The 15886-nt window shown below is 45.7% G+C and overlaps 1 pseudogene; it reads right to left on the bottom strand.

Annotated features, from left to right (window-relative positions):
* Positions 1-4041: 4041 nt before the first annotated feature.
* On the bottom strand, positions 4042-8955 carry LOC127312841 (heat shock 70 kDa protein 5-like; annotated as a pseudogene).
* Between the last annotated feature and the right edge of the window lie 6931 nt (positions 8956-15886).

Raw genomic sequence — 15886 nt, 5'->3', positions numbered from 1 at the left:
ATGCATGCGCCCCACAGCAGTGACTCAGCTATGCATGCATCGCCACGACGTCGCCATGAATGAGCCAGCAAGCCCCGTTTCAGTGCGGTCGATTCAGCTGATAGCAGACACGTCGTCCCGTTTCAGTGTAAAACGACAACGACACGGGACACCCCCTCGATTAATGTGCGAAACGGCAACGGCTACATGCACGCGTCACTCGCGTCGTTTCATCGCCAAACAACAATCTTCGTCTCCCACACCACATTTTTCTAGCCTATTTCATCGCCAAACATGCATTTAATAACCTAACGGAAGTGATAAAATGACTATAGATAACTTTATTACTTGTGAGTGTCAATATGTATCTATCCGTCCCACTGGTTAGCAGACTACCCCTGCGAGACGACTTCCCACGAGGTGTGCGGTTCGAGTCGCGGCAACACTCATTTTTTGCTTCATTTTTTTGATTTTTAATATGTACCACCTCAACTAGCCTAATGGGCCTAATTTGGTTGGAGATGGCCCATTAGTCAAATCTAGATTGGGCTATCCGCTGCGATTATTGTTGCTGTTAAATGAGATAGCTGTTCCTGTTTTATATGTAGCCTAATGGGCCTAATTGGATGGAGTTGGCCCATTAGTCAAGTCTAGATTGGGCTGCTGTCTGCTGTGAGTGTTGTAGCTGTGAAATGAGCTATTTGTTGTTGTTGACTGAGAGATTTGTTGCTGTCAAGTATCACATAAGATAACAACTCCACCCTACTGCCAACATGCCGTCTTTATTTTAGATTACCAGAGGTTTTCCCCCATTTCCACTGGAAAATACCTTATCAATTATGTACAAATCGTCTGCAACACAACTGAGCAAAACTGACAATACATTTCCTATAATCAAACGCTTACTTTGGCAAAATCTTTGTCACTTGGTGAATTGAAGCATGGGAGTTGTGCTAGTGTGTCCTACCTATCTGTTTGGTTTGTGTAATGGATTTAGATGGCGGTTGTTTTCAGTGTGTGATCACTGCTCTAAACCTGTTCCAGGCTTTCCTGGTACATCGGAGTTGGTTGGGATGGCAGCCAATCTCCCCAGTAAACCCTGTTTTCCTTTTATTTTGTTGGTGTCTAGTTTTAATCCTGTAATAGACTTGGCTTCTTTTTCAATGAAATTGGGGCTGGGGGCAACCCGTGTTGATCTAAAAAAATAAATCTTTGTCACTACATCATGCTAACAGGCTAGACCAACAGCAGCAAATAGAACATGCTTACCTAGCATCCAAGCACACAACAGGGCCAAGTATGCACAACACATCAGCATATGTAGTAAGCACATCATACACATGCTTAAACACTAAGCATACTTAATTAGAAACATAGTTCACACATACTTAAATAGAAACATAGTTCACAACAGCATTAACCAAGTTTTAACACCACAAGCACGACAGAGTCTAACATAAACACACAACTAAAGAAAGAGGCATCAGGTAGGCAGGCAGGTCGGCAGGCAGGTAGGCAGGCAGGTCGGCACCATCCTCCGCATGCTCCTACTGCCGGGGGGCGTACTTCTTGAGGAACAGGCCGTAGGCGGCATGCTTGGCCCTGAGGTGTGCGGGTGTCTGCCCGCTGCCAACACCAGTGTAGGTGGCATGCTGGTACATGCCGAGGAAGTCCGTCGGCATTTCCTTGCGGCTGCACCAGGGGCACTTGAACCTACCTGGGCCAAGAAGGTAGCGAATCTCCCCAGACCTAAGCCTGCGGAGAACATGCCTGCTCTTCTGGTCCCTATCCTCCAGGTCAGAACCGAATTCATCCGAAGGATCCTCCTGTTAGATGAAGTAAATTAGGTTAATTAGCTGCTATTGCATATAAACAATGTAATGACTATAAATAGAAAATGAATGAAAACAATGCAAAGTAATTATTTGTATAAATGCACATTAGTTAGTAACTACACATACCATGTCTAATTTAAAGCTTGCATAAATAAGTAAATCAATAATGCAAATTAGTTATTAACTGTAGATAGCATCTGCAATTTAAAACTTGTATAAATAAGACATTATAGCAATAGTGTGAATTAACCAGTTAACAAATGTTGTTCGAATTGATGGAAATAAGTGTTAAATTAATATGGCAAGCATCTCTTAATCACACGGTTAAATAAAAGTTTAACACATTCATACAAATTACTAACCAGGATTTAAGCTCCTAATTCAAGTAAACAACATGAAACAGGAAGTCAAGATGGGCACATATAACCCTATAATATGTTGTAAATTTGTATCCTAAGCATGTAATGCTACATTTCTGAGGAATACGAGGATTAATACCTGGTTAGCCTCGGTTTTACTCCAATTTTTTTGTACACACAAGCTGCTAAGCAAACAATGTACCAAACAGAAACAAGCAGGTAAGCCAGTGGCGGATCTCCCATTCTGGCAAGGTCTAGCCTATGCAATAGCTAGCATTGGCAATTAATACTAATAGACTATTACTTGAGCAGATTTTATGCTAGAACTAGCGCTTAATCTTGGCTTGTGGTATCAATTTTTCCTCTAAGCTATCATCTTCACCACACCATAATCTTGGGTCGTCCTCCGCTACTGAGCTAAGCAGTACTGGAGTAGCAAGCAGCTAAGCAAGAGCTAATTAAATTAGCATAGCATCAATGCGTTGAGCAAGGAGCAGAGAAACACAGGCAACCGCTCTGAACCATGGCCTGATTGAGAAACCATGACCATGATGCTTTGTTTTCTTTGCCAACAACCCCAAATGTGCAAAAAATGGATATATTGGCGCAAGTAAAGGTAGATCCAGAGTTCACTAAAAATATTTTGCTACAGTTCTTATGATTTACATTTCATGTTATGATAATATTACTTTTGTTGGATATGTAGATGAGGTTTCTTTACCCTCCTTATGCAACCAAGAGTATGGAAGCAACCAAGAGTATGGAAGCAAACAACACCAATGTTCCAAGGGGTGTGATTAAAGATCATTGAATTTCTCTTGTTACTAATTGGATGAGCCAAAAGGCACAGGTACATATGGATGACTTGTCATATTACCATTTACATCTTGCTTAGTTTCTCTAGGGAATTATGCAAATGCATGTGCTTAGGCCACAATCGAAGCGGAAGGCAACCGCTCTGAACCATGGCCTGATTGAGAAACCATGACCATGATGCCCTGTTTTCTTTGCCAACAACCCCAAATGTGCAAAAAAAAAATGGTATGTAAAGCAAAAAAAAAAGGTTGAGAGGTTGAGAAATTTACCTCGGACGGGTCGGCGGAGTCGAATTCTTCGAAGGTGGGCACGTCGTCGGGGCTGTTGATCTTGAGCCCCGCCGCCTTCCTCTCCTGCCTCTCTCGGTTCTTCTGGTTCTTCTTCTTCCACCGCCGCATCTGCGCCTCCGTCTCGTGCGCACGCTTCTTGCTCGCCGGAGCAGCCACCGGCCAGCCGAATCTTGCCGTCTGGCCCCAACCGGAGCTCAGATCTGGGGCAGCTCCGGCCGCCGATGGTGCCGCCAACTGCGTGTCGTCAACCGCCGCCTCCTTGCCCTTTCCCTCCTTCCCCTTCCCCCTCTCCATGGACGAGCACGAGCGAGCACGAGCGAGAGCGAGCTGTGCTGTTCTTGACCTAGGGTTTTTTCCCGATTTGGGGATTGCTTTGGATGGATGCGCTGAACTGTGGAGAGGACAGGGGAGAAAAGCGTTATATATCTCGGCGGTTCCGCGTGGCCGCGCGTGGACACGTAGGCGTATAATACATTGCGATATGGGTCATATACGGGCTTGTACGTGGGCTGATACGAACCCAGCCAAACTCGAAGTACACAGGAAATGACGATCATGCCCCCAGACCCGAAGCGGTATGAACTAATCCTAACCGTCCATGTGTTCTCGCGATTTGGCTTGTTTGTGGTGGGTGCGTACGGAAGCAAAAACGCCAAGAATATTGTAACGAAGCTCGTCGATAGAAATGGATATGGCTCGGTCCATTAAGCTGACAAACAGGAAGTCTCTGCGGGCTCCCTGACTCTCGCACTTGGTAAACGATTTAGAAACCGTCATATTGATCATGCATGAAAATAAGCTGGACTGCAAAATTGGATCTGTTGCAACGACAATATTTTGATGGCCGCTTGGCTAACTTGTAATTAAATGTACAATAAATTAGGTTTCGAAATTGTTTCTTCTGAGTATCACATATATTTCGAGGGCAATATACTCTTCTTCTCCTAAAACTATCAACCTCGGCGAGCTTCTTGTTGTCCAGCTATGTGATCGCCTGGTCAACAACCTCCTCAATCTTCTTCCTGTCGTCCGCTGTCGTCCGCTGGCAGCTTGGAAGCAATCTCCTCATGTTGTAGCCATAGTTCTCCAGGGAGTTCTTGGCATCAACTTCTTTTTGTGCTCCTCGTCCTCAGACTTGTACTTCCCACCATCTTGGACTCTCAATGTCGTCCGCCCAGCCTTCCCTTGTCGTTGGTGATGTTGATTTTGTTCTTCTGGCCAGTTGTCTGGTCCTCAGCAAAGACATTCAGCATACCGTTGGCATCAATGTCAAAGCAGACACTGCTTTGAGGAACACCCCTGGGTGCAGGTGGGATGCTGGAGAGCTTAAACTTGCCAAGTTTGTTGTTGTACCTAGTCCTTGTCATCTCAGCCTCAAACACCTGGATCAGCCCGTGGGGATGATTGTCAGAGTATGTGGAAAAGACCTGCTCTTGTCCATCTTTGCATCCCTCGGGCACTTCTCAACACTTCTCAACAGGCTCCATGCACTTCCTGAAGAGGTCCATGTTGAGCTCCTCAAACCTGGACCTGGTGATGGTGGAGTAGTAATCAAATCCCTCAAAGGGTGAGTCGATTTCAATGGTAGTTTAGGCAGTGAAAAAAGGGTCCTCTTCACCCTCTCACGTGTACGTTGCAGCAGAAATTTGAAAGAATTCACTGGTCCGGCCAGGATAAGTTGTATTAGATGTGCAAATAAAGTGGTATTTCACATGATGGGTTGCACGACACCTACCAATGAAAACGAAAAGGAATTAGTGCGGGAACAGATGCAAATAGAAAGTGTTTGAATCAGGTTGTCTAAAACAATGCTAATAGCTATACAAAGTAAACCTAGCTTTCAATCATTAACTCTGTTGTAGCACAAAAGCTTAGCATAGTATCATCGCAATATTATTTTTTGGAAGCAAGAAAGGAACTATGAATAGCACATGTTAGCAGACCAAGCAAAGACAAGGCAATATGTTAAAAATATAGCTGAAGTTCTCATTAAGTGTTATTCTCATCTATGGATCTGAAGTTCTCAACTAAATGCCAGAAGCTGGAGATTTTAAAGTATTTTAAATATCCTATCGATGCAAAGGAAGATGTGCTCATACTAAAAAAAAAATCACGCTACATATAACCATTCCACAAACTATTGTAAAAACGCCATGTTTTGTTTCTCTGCTTGTTTACCCATCAAAACGACCAGCATGTAGATCTAAATTAATTAAGTATCTTATTAGGTTGACTAATAATATATTAAGAAGTGGAATGGAATTATTACTTTGATGTCACTACTGTGTAGTAAAAAGCAACCAAATTGGAGAGAAAACTGTGCATGGAGGATGGTATTGTACCAGATGCTTGCTTTGGAATAGTGTTTTGTTTCTCTGCTTGTTTACCCATCAAAACGACCAGTATGTACATCTAAATTAAGTATCTTATTAGGTTGACGAACAATATATTAAGAAGTGGAATGTAATTATTACTTTGATGTCACTACTGTGTAGTAAAAAACAACCAAATTAGAGAGAAAACTGTGCATGGAGGATGGTACCAGATGCTTGCATTGGAATAGTGCATCATTGACACGTGCCCAGGGATTTACAGAAGACAATCATTTTAAATTTCACTTACTTTCTACAATTTTCTTATGATCTATCATGTTTCAGATAAAAAATCTAAGAGATTGTAGGTTCTGACCCAAGAACTTACACAGAGAGTCTCGGTCAAGATTTACAGGTCAGATTAGTAACAATTCACCGAACAAGCTAATCCAAACGAACGCATTAAATAATTTGACATGGAAAATATTATTAGATCTAAATTTTTTTTGGGAAATCGAGATACCTGATCGGAATGCTATTGCATGAGAATGACTGGTTGCTGAGTATGGAATTTAACACCATTTTTCTATAGTAATATTACATGTCGCTTCCAAGGGCGAATATAATTGTATCTCCTAGTGTGATTCTTATTATATATACTTCTAACCTTCGGCTCAGCATGACTCGTTGCTGAGTACAGAATTATGGATTTTACTGCAATGAGAATAATTCAGAGTCAGTGTGGCTACCAGAAATTTCTCTTATTCGGTTGTAGTAAGTCTTGGGGGTTTTGACCTGGCAATGTTCCACACGCGAATAATTTCTTGGTTGCTTTTCATTGTCTTTTCCTTCTCATGCTTTCCACTACAGGGCAAGGAATGAGCAGTGAGCTGCGACTTTTATTGTATTTCTTCTAATAAAGATCGTAGAATGTAGGACTAAGTGAAAGAATTTCTATGCAAAATTGTTCTGTGAAATATCTAAATGTAAATTCGTATGCATCTGATAACACAACCAAGTTGATGCATCTGAAACTGCTGTCTGGTAGTAATACCTGGGCATTTCCAGGACACTTGCTTTGTTGGGTAGTTATTTATTTGGTTGCCACAATCGATGCATCTGAAACTGATGCACAATCAGTTATTTATATAGCAACGGCCTTGTTGTAAGTACGCTATGTCAAGAAAGAGAGATACTTACAACAACGCCCTTGCTCTCCAAGCTTTTCATCGTAGCAAAAGAAAAGAAGTTAGCCAATGATAGAAAATAAAAAGGATTTAGAAGAGGCAAGGCAATCGCGGTGTTAGCATATACCAGGGACCATATAATACAACTTGACATCTTAATTTATCAAACGTTGTAGCAGCTTGGCATAAACTAATTTTCAACTGAAATCTACAAAGTAAAAATGGGAAAATCACTATTAGATACAGGCAAGTACACCTGACAACCGAATCAATAGTTTTGTTAAGATACTGGCAGGACTACAGTTATTCAAACTGTAAAGAGGATATGAATAAGTTTCAGCTCGGACATTACCAAATTTTCTTTTACAACATCTTAGCACCATTATCCATCTTCAATACATTCAACATAAATCATCGATTCGCTCATCAAGATGCAGTGCAGCTATGCAGCTATGCATTTCATATTGCTGAAAAGTACCAGGTTCATCCAAATAGGTCACCTGACAGTAATTTGTGCACACATGTTCTAAACGCCCCTGCCCTGTTCTTGATCAACACAATAGACAACTGCACTTATCTGGTACTTCTCAAGGCATCGAGAGACCTGTACAAGGGCTTCAAATCTGAGAAATATTATCTGAAATGTCCCAAACAATCACTCACAAATATAATTTTCTAGGAATTTACTCAAACATTTCATCAATGATATCTTGCAATGCAACTCACATAATAAAGAGAAGCATATATCGTACATGAAAATCAAATACCTGAGGGGTAAATATTGTACATCTAATTGATAGCAGAGCATAAAAATGCATTCATCTTTCCTGCAGTTTGCTTGGATATTTATCAAACACCTTATAGGCCTAGATGTAAAGCCATCTGTACAAATAAAGATGAGAAATTGTGAGGAGTGAAAGAGAGGGGAGGAGGAAAATTAGGACAAAAGAAATCTAAAGGGAAGCTGCAGAAAAAAGTGGCTACAGTCAATTAGATCCAGTGGTGATATATACACCGGAAGAAAGCTACAAATCAAAGATGCGGAGGGAGGAGGCCTCGCGCTAGAGAACAAAGGAGAGACCCTTCCGGGAGGCAATCTAGTTCATCTCCTCCCCGCTGCTGCTCTAGCTTCTCCGCGTGATGCACCTCCCATACTCCATGGGGGAGGACGGTCCGACGAGGAGGGGAGACGAGGACTGAGAGGCGGAGAAGGGCAGGTGGTGGAGCCCGGCGCCAGGAAGGCGCAGCGCCACGCTGGCGCCGACGAAGAGAGAGAGAGAGAGAGGAAGAGGGAGAGGCGGCAGCAGCACGGAGGGAATGGATAGGGTTCGCCTGGGTCGCGACCTCTTCCCCCTTTCTCCCGATATTTTTTCTTGTACTCCCTAACCCGAGCCAACCATAGAGCAACACGTGGGCCAATAGGCTAGAACGAAACGAGGCCAACGCCCTACACATGGATAGCTTCAGAGTGCCCCATGGGGATGCAACGTTTATACCTTTAGATGTCATGGTGGTGGAAGGAGCAGCGGGCCCACTGACAGGTAGTGAAAGGAGCCAGCCACTCTTCTTGCACGCGTGGCAACTCCCCTTTGCTTTGCGAACAATGGTGCCAAGTGACACTATAGTGGACGCGAACAATGTTGCCCTGATTAAACGTCTAGTTAGGACCAACAAACAAGTGTGTGCCTGTGAAAAATGAGACAAGCTTTACCTGTGAAAAATAAATAAAAATCGCGGTGTTGCTCTTCTTTTTTAGCGTGAAGAAAATTTGTAAAGGAGGTACCATATAATAGTATATACCCTCTTTTCCAATTTAACTTTGTTGGATTCGGTCCACCCCGGCCTTCTTCGCCGGTTTGAAAATTTTCATTCACGGTCATGTCGTCCTCCTGCTAAAGAAGACGGGCGTCCTCTCACTGGGATCCTTCCAGCCGGTGTCCCTCCAAACTTGCTCCGTCAAGTCCCTTAGCAAGGCTCTCACCTCCTTGAGATCCCTCGTCCTCCTCGATGGCATTCCAGGCAAGTGGATTCAGTGCTAGTGACGGCTACGGCAAGGCGATCCTCCATCGATGTACCTCTTTCTCGTCGTGGTTGACCTGCTCCAGCAGCTGATCCAGCGCGACGACATTCCCCAGCAGCCCCTCATTGATGGCTTCCTGGCCCCATGCTGACGACATGCTCATATCATGTGTGCAGACACGTGCTTGGCGGGGCGCATGCACCTTCTACTCCAACAGTTTGAGCATGCAACTAGGCTCTGCATTAACTTCAGCAAAAGCACGTTGGTGCCCATGCATGTCACACCCGACCTTTATCATATTGAATTCCCACATATTTGCAACATATATGATGATAATACATTAGTTTACATTGATTTATGGGGATTTACCAATGATCTATTTTATTTGGTTTATAACTTGCAGAACATGAAAACCCCGTTTCGCGTATCTTTCACTTGCAGGGAGCTATACAGAGTCAAATTGGCCTGAAATTTTTGGAATGTCATTTTTTTCATCGGGAGGAACACCATGGAATTTTGAAGCACGCCTGGAGAGGTCCGAGGGCCGAAAGATCATAGGTGGCGCGACCCAAAATTTGGCCGCGCCACCCACATCCGTTCAGCCATCGATCGTCCGTTTGCCCTAATTTTTTCGTGAACCGACTTATTTCCTAAAACCCACTATATATATATGACCCCGAAGAGTTCTCGGGAGGAGAGCGCCGCAGAAAGACAGAAACACCAAAACAGAGGCTGCTGTAGAGAAGATTTGAGGGGCAAACTCCGTCAGGATCATCGTAGGAGGGATCTCCACCTTCTCCTACGTTTTCATCGTCATCACCATGACCAAGAGAGAGTAGTCCACCTCTGGACTATGAGTTTGTGGCAGTGACTTGATCTATTTCTCTCATGTTCTTCATAGTACTTAGTGCCATATGAGTTGCCTACCATGATTATGGTCATATTTGTAATACCTACGTGGTGGATCCTTTTTAATGATATTGTTTTATGAGATCTGATCTTATTATATTGTGAGATGTATTGATAGATGCATATTATGTATCCCGTTCTTAAGTTTATGTTCTGATCAGTCATCTATGGAAGAGCGTGTGTGGGGTGATGTGTGTGTTAGATGTGGCAGCATGGTTTTAGTGATTGGATAGTGACAATATGTTCATGATCTATTATGGTTTTTACCTTTCTTTTGGTATCTCACTAGGGATAAAGTGAATGCATGTGCTATGTTCATTATGTGACATCAATGATGATGTTATTTGTTCAAGGTAGCATATTTGATATTCAAACATCATGTCAAAGTACTTATTGCTATGCTCTATTAATTTTTAATACAAGATTGATAAAGTTTCTTTTTTGTGAAGTATAAGAGAGGTGTGTTACATTATCTCTATGTTAGGACGTGATGTCCATATTAATTCCGATCTTATATATAGTATTATTTGTACCTTCATATCTAATTTATGAATTGATTTTTGTTCACCACAAATTTATGAGCGAATAGTCAAGTGAACACATGAACCCCGGTCTACTATTTATCATAAGAAACACATTTATCTTGCATTTACATTGTTTTCTATTTTATGCACTATTTTAATCTGAAAATACAAAAATATTTGATTTTCTTATTTGCGTCCAAAACACCAAAAACAATCAATCATCTTTACAGTTTTTGTTTAGTTATCTTATCTAGATTAGTTTACTACTTGTTTTATTGCTATTGTGTTATTTATTTACGCGAAACCTTGTGCTTGGCAACCACACGGTGGATTTGGGGACACGATGCATTTATTTTACTTGCGGAATTGCTTGAATAAGAGAGAGGAGGATACTCTGCCATCTAGTTCCCCGAGAGGTCGACATAAACTCTCGAGTCACCCTTGTGGGGAAGATAATCCCTGTTATCACCAGATTTCGGACAAATCCAGAGGTGGGCTGTAAGAGAGATGGGCTTGGAAGACTACACGTGGAAGATCTCTGAAACGGCCTTGCGCGGAGAATTTGGGCTAGATTGCCCGTGTATCTTTAATTATAGTAGATTATATCTTAGATCAAAAGTTAGAGTTTGTATCGTGCACGGTGGGATATTCCCACGTTAGAAAGTCCGCTGGACTATAAATATGTATCTAGGGTTTATGGAATAAACAACAACACAACGTTCACCCCAAAACAAACCAATCTCGGCGCATCGCCAACTCCTTCGTCTCGAGGGTTTCAATCAGGTAAGCGACATGCTGCCTAGATCGCATCTTGCGATCTAGGCAGCACAAGCTCCACGTTGTTCATGCGTTGCCCGTACTGAAGCGTCTTTGATGGCGGGCAACGTAGTTATCATAGATGTGTTAGGGTTAGCATGGTTCTTCGTATAAACATGTTTACGTAGTGCAACCCTTGCATATCTAGCCGTCCTCACGCCTATCTCAGGCATGGGGGCGGCACCCTGCTTGTTCATCGTTTAGTAGATCTGATCCGTTACGATTGCTCCTTGCTCTGCAAGGATTAGTTTAATATCTGCAATAGTTAGGCCTTACAAAGGGGGGGAGGATCCAGTGGCACGTAGGGTGGCGTTCGCAAGTCCTAAACAGGATGTTCCGCGGATCAACATCATTGTTGGTTCTTTGGCCTTGTTTAGGATCGGCTTATGAGCACCGTGCGTGGCCGCGAGGCCCAACCTGGAGTAGGATGATCCGATTATGCGGTGAAAACCCTAAATCGTCGTAGATCTCATTAGCTTTATCTTGATCAAGCAGGATCACCAAGTATTCGTGCACCCCGTACGGATCATGGGTGGATCGGCTCTTTGAGCCGATTCACAGGATAACCTGAGAGCCGATCGAGGCTCGTATTTAATGTTTACGTGTATGCCATGCAGGAACTAAGCGAGGCATCCCCATCACCTTCCTGACCAGGTATAGGTCAGGTGGCACGCCCTTGCACTTCGCATCGCCGCGTGTGACCAGAAGAGCATTGCGGGCCGTCGCTCGGAGGGGTCTCAGCCAGCCGCAGCTCTAGGCTCTTCCCGGCTCTACGGTGTTGACAGGCCGCTGCCCGCCGGTGGGTTTTGGCGATCAACACATTCTGGCACGCCCGGTGGGACAATCATCTACATCAACCACATCGCCATCTACATCTGAGATGGCGACGGACGGCACGCCAGTCACCTACGAGGAGTTGCCTGCTGAGCTCAAGAAGAAACATGACGAGATCAAGGCCACCCTCGAAGCCGACCTCATCGGCTCTTTTCAGAGAACCCGTACCCATGGCATCAGATGGAAGGGATTCTCACCACAAGGTGCACTCGATGGGATAGATCTCTCTGCCCCGTCGGAGGAACGCACCAGGGCCCTTCGGCAGGAGATCAACTACTTGGTGGCTCACTCGCTACACCGCCACTCTGAAAACTTGGTCAACGTGTTGGAGCGTCTCGCTCTGCGCGTGATCCAGGAGATCATGAGCCGCCAGTACTCGCCGTCAGGACCAGCTCTCGGGACGTACCAAGGAGAGTTGCCACTCCAGTCCCGTCCACCGCTGCCATATGCGTTGGCAGCACCACCTGAAGTGCCGGCTACACCGGCATTCGTCGTCTACAGGATCGGTGGTGACCCTAGTGACCGCCAGTTCTTGGCTGAGGCGCCTAAGGAGATCCCTCAAGGATACGCGTGCACGTATGTGCCAGATTGTGGCAACTGGGCACTCTCAAACCAGGCCACAACGTCAGGGACTCCGGCGCAAACAGGAGGAACGTCAGCAACAGAGCTTGAGAAGCAGACGTGGCTAACTAAGTACGCCACCCCGACGAAACTCCAGAGCCCAGCTCCTGCAGTTGGCTCAGAGCTGGAAAAGCAAACCTGGCTGGCTAAGTACGCCACCCCGGCGAATCTTCGTAGTGCATCTACCGCAGCCAAGACGGCGGATCAGATCAGTACCATGCGAGAGACCAGTTCGGCATTGTGCCGAAAAGGAGGGCAATCGGCTATTCCAAGCCGTACCCCGACGAGTACGAGATGATCCCGCTGCCACCTAAATATCGGCTCCCTGACTTCTCCAAATTCAGTGGATCAGATGGCTCCAGCTCCATCGAGCACATCGGCCGATATTTGGCACAACTAGGACCGGCTTCAGTGTCGGATCAGCTACGCGTGAGGCTCTTTTCACAGTCCCTCACAGGATCGGCCTTTGGATGGTACACCTCTTTGCCAGCAAACTCCATCCAGTCTTGGAAGCAATTGGAAGAACAGTTCCATATGCAATATCATTCAGAAGCTTCCGAGTCTAGCATTGCCGATCTAGCACAACTACGGCAGAAGCGCGGAGAAACGGTGACAGAGTACATCCAGCGTTTCAGGAATCTTAGGAACCGATGTTATTCGGTTCGTATAACTGAAAAGGAAGCAGTCGAGTTGGCAGTAGCTGGCCTTGCAACACAGCTCAAGGACATGGCCTCCCAAGCAGATTATCCCTCGCTGGCGCACATGGTTCAGAAACTATCAGCATATGAACAGCGCCACCGGACTGTACCAAGACAAGTTCAAGCGTGCGTAGTCATGGTCGATACAGAGGAAGGTGAAGTGCTGCGGGAGACCAAGAAGTAGCAGTGGCTGAGTGGACTCGGGGAGGAACCCCCGTGTCCCGCAAATGGGTAAAGCCACCGGGTGGCCGCCTGTGGATTTGATTTTGACGTGACCAAGACTGAACAAATCTTCGACCTCCTGCTCAAGGAGAAACAGTTGACGATTCCTAAAGGTCTCAAGTTCCCCACGGCGCAAGAGCTAAACGGAAAGCCGTACTGCAAATTCCACAACTCGCTTTCCCATGCCACCAACGACTGCAGGGTGTGGCGTCAGCACATCCAAGCGGCGATAGAGAAGGGGCGCTTAATTTTCAACCAGTATGCCATGAAGGTAGACACCCAGCCCTTCCCCGCCGTTAACATGGTAGAAGTCATCTACCCCGAGGGCTGCCAGCCAGGTCCCACGTTCAACATCAACATGGTAGGACCTGGGAACCACTCTGGCAAAGATGGAGATGAGGGCAGCTGCTCTCATAGCAAGGATATAGAGGAGGCCGCTCCACGCGATCGGCTCCATCATGATGGCAAGCGCTACGTCACAGAGGGAGAAGTGAAGAACGTAAGATATCAACGACCTCTCTCTGATCACCTCCTCAACAAATATGTGAGTCAATACGACCAACGCCGACGGTCCAACTATGATGATGAAGGAGATCGTCTGGCTAGAGAAGCCAGAAGGCATCGTCGGCAGGATCGCGATGAGGAGGAGCACGAGCGCCGTGCCACAGACAAATCAAGGGAGCAAGATGACAACGCCAGACACTGGGACTACCCTTTCTTCAGACACTGCTGGGATTCAGGAATGAGCCGATTGCCCACAATCGGCAATTGCCCAGAATGCAACAAGAAGAAGAAGGAGGCAGCCAACGTGTCTGTGTTTGAGCGCTTAGGGCCTCTCCCACCACCAAGCAAACGTGCTGAGTCACCTCGTTGGGCAGATATTGAAGATTCCGAAGACGAGGGACTAGAAGAAGAAGAAGAAGACAGGTACCACCGTCCAAGGTGGTGCCCTGACGGACTCAGCTGTTCACAGAAACGCAGGGCTCAGCGATTGCGCGGCCTGGAGGAAGCCGAAAGGTTATACCTGCATACGCTAAGGAAGGCACGGCCTGATCTGGCTGCGAAAGTTCAGCGAGCCCTGGATGAGGAGGGTCGTCCACGGAGAATGGAGTGGCGTCCCAAGCAAAAGAAAGCCGATGGTGAAACATCGGCTGGCACAAACATGGTGCTTGTCTTGCCGACAGAGCTTAATGCTCCACGATTATACGATGCACTCAAGGTGGACGACAGCAGGCGCATCAAGTCAGAGGTTGGGTTGGTTTTATCCAGCCTAACTGAGTAGCAAGATTAAACCAATGAGCAAACCGTGCGAGGCTGATCCTTGTGATCGGCCCCAAAAAATTTATGGAGGGACATTACAAAACCTTCATCGAACAAGCAATGTGGAGGCCGATTCCAGCAATCGGCCAAAATTGTCTTCTGCACATATTCTGTTTGTGGTCAACAACGGTCTACTGGGCAGCGGCCACGTCGGCAGATGAAAGTCAGCATGAATCTTTGCTAAGCCGACGTACAAGTGCAGTGCCCTGACTTACCAAGAAAGCCGATATCTGCAGTCATTTGGCAGATTCGGCTCGGGGGGCATATAGTCAGATGAACATGTGCAGGTAACACGTGCAGTCATGCGTGCAGTGGAACATTGGGGGGGCCGATTAAGGAAAATATTAAGAAAAATCGGCCAAATAAAAAAAAACAACACAAAAGTTTAGCCGATGCAGATACGTGGCCATCGACTCAAGAGGTACAGCTGTTATGAGCAGAAAGGGTCAACGGAGCAGGAAGTGAGTCACGAAAAGAGACTCTAATGGAAGAGCTCCTCGATTGAGTGGCTTGATAACTTCGATTTTCTCTTCAAGAACCTATGGTTTCCTTTTACGAGCAATGTGCAGATCAGGTTAAGGATGGGTTGCATCAAATCCACCACAGGGGAGGAGCCGATCTGACCTGCAAGGCGCGAAGGTGGACTGAAGAAGCTCGGGGGGCAGCTCACCCTGAAGGTTCTCTGCTCTGGAGAGCCAATTTTGCTGAAATCGGCTGGTTCCGCATCATGACTTGGAAACCGATGGCGACACATTTGGTCAGTCCACTGATATGCTCGCCTTGATAAAGGCTCGGGGGGCAACTGATGGCGCAGAGTTTGCCGTTCTCGAGAAGCCGATTGAGATTTCATCAGGCTGAAAACCCAGTGGTATCGACTTCAGGATCAAGTCGTTTTCGGCAGCAATTCTGGGGCTCTCGTGAGAACGACGATTTGCATAGTTGTCCGCCAGAGCTCAAAGGGGTGGGGCATTGAGATACTGGTGCGTTGTCATCGGCTCGTTGGGCATTGGCTAAGTGACGATCGGCAGGGTCAGCAGAAGAGGGAATCAGCTCAATTAAACTCCGAAGAAATCGGCAAACTTAAATTGGGGACAAGTTCTTCATTGATAAACCAGATTTCTTACATAGAAGAGTTGATTGCTCT

Source organism: Lolium perenne, chromosome 7, assembly GCF_019359855.2.
Source record: "Lolium perenne isolate Kyuss_39 chromosome 7, Kyuss_2.0, whole genome shotgun sequence".
In the NCBI taxonomy this organism is placed as follows: Eukaryota; Viridiplantae; Streptophyta; class Magnoliopsida; order Poales; family Poaceae; genus Lolium; species Lolium perenne.
This window is presented reverse-complemented; position numbering and strand designations above follow the sequence as displayed.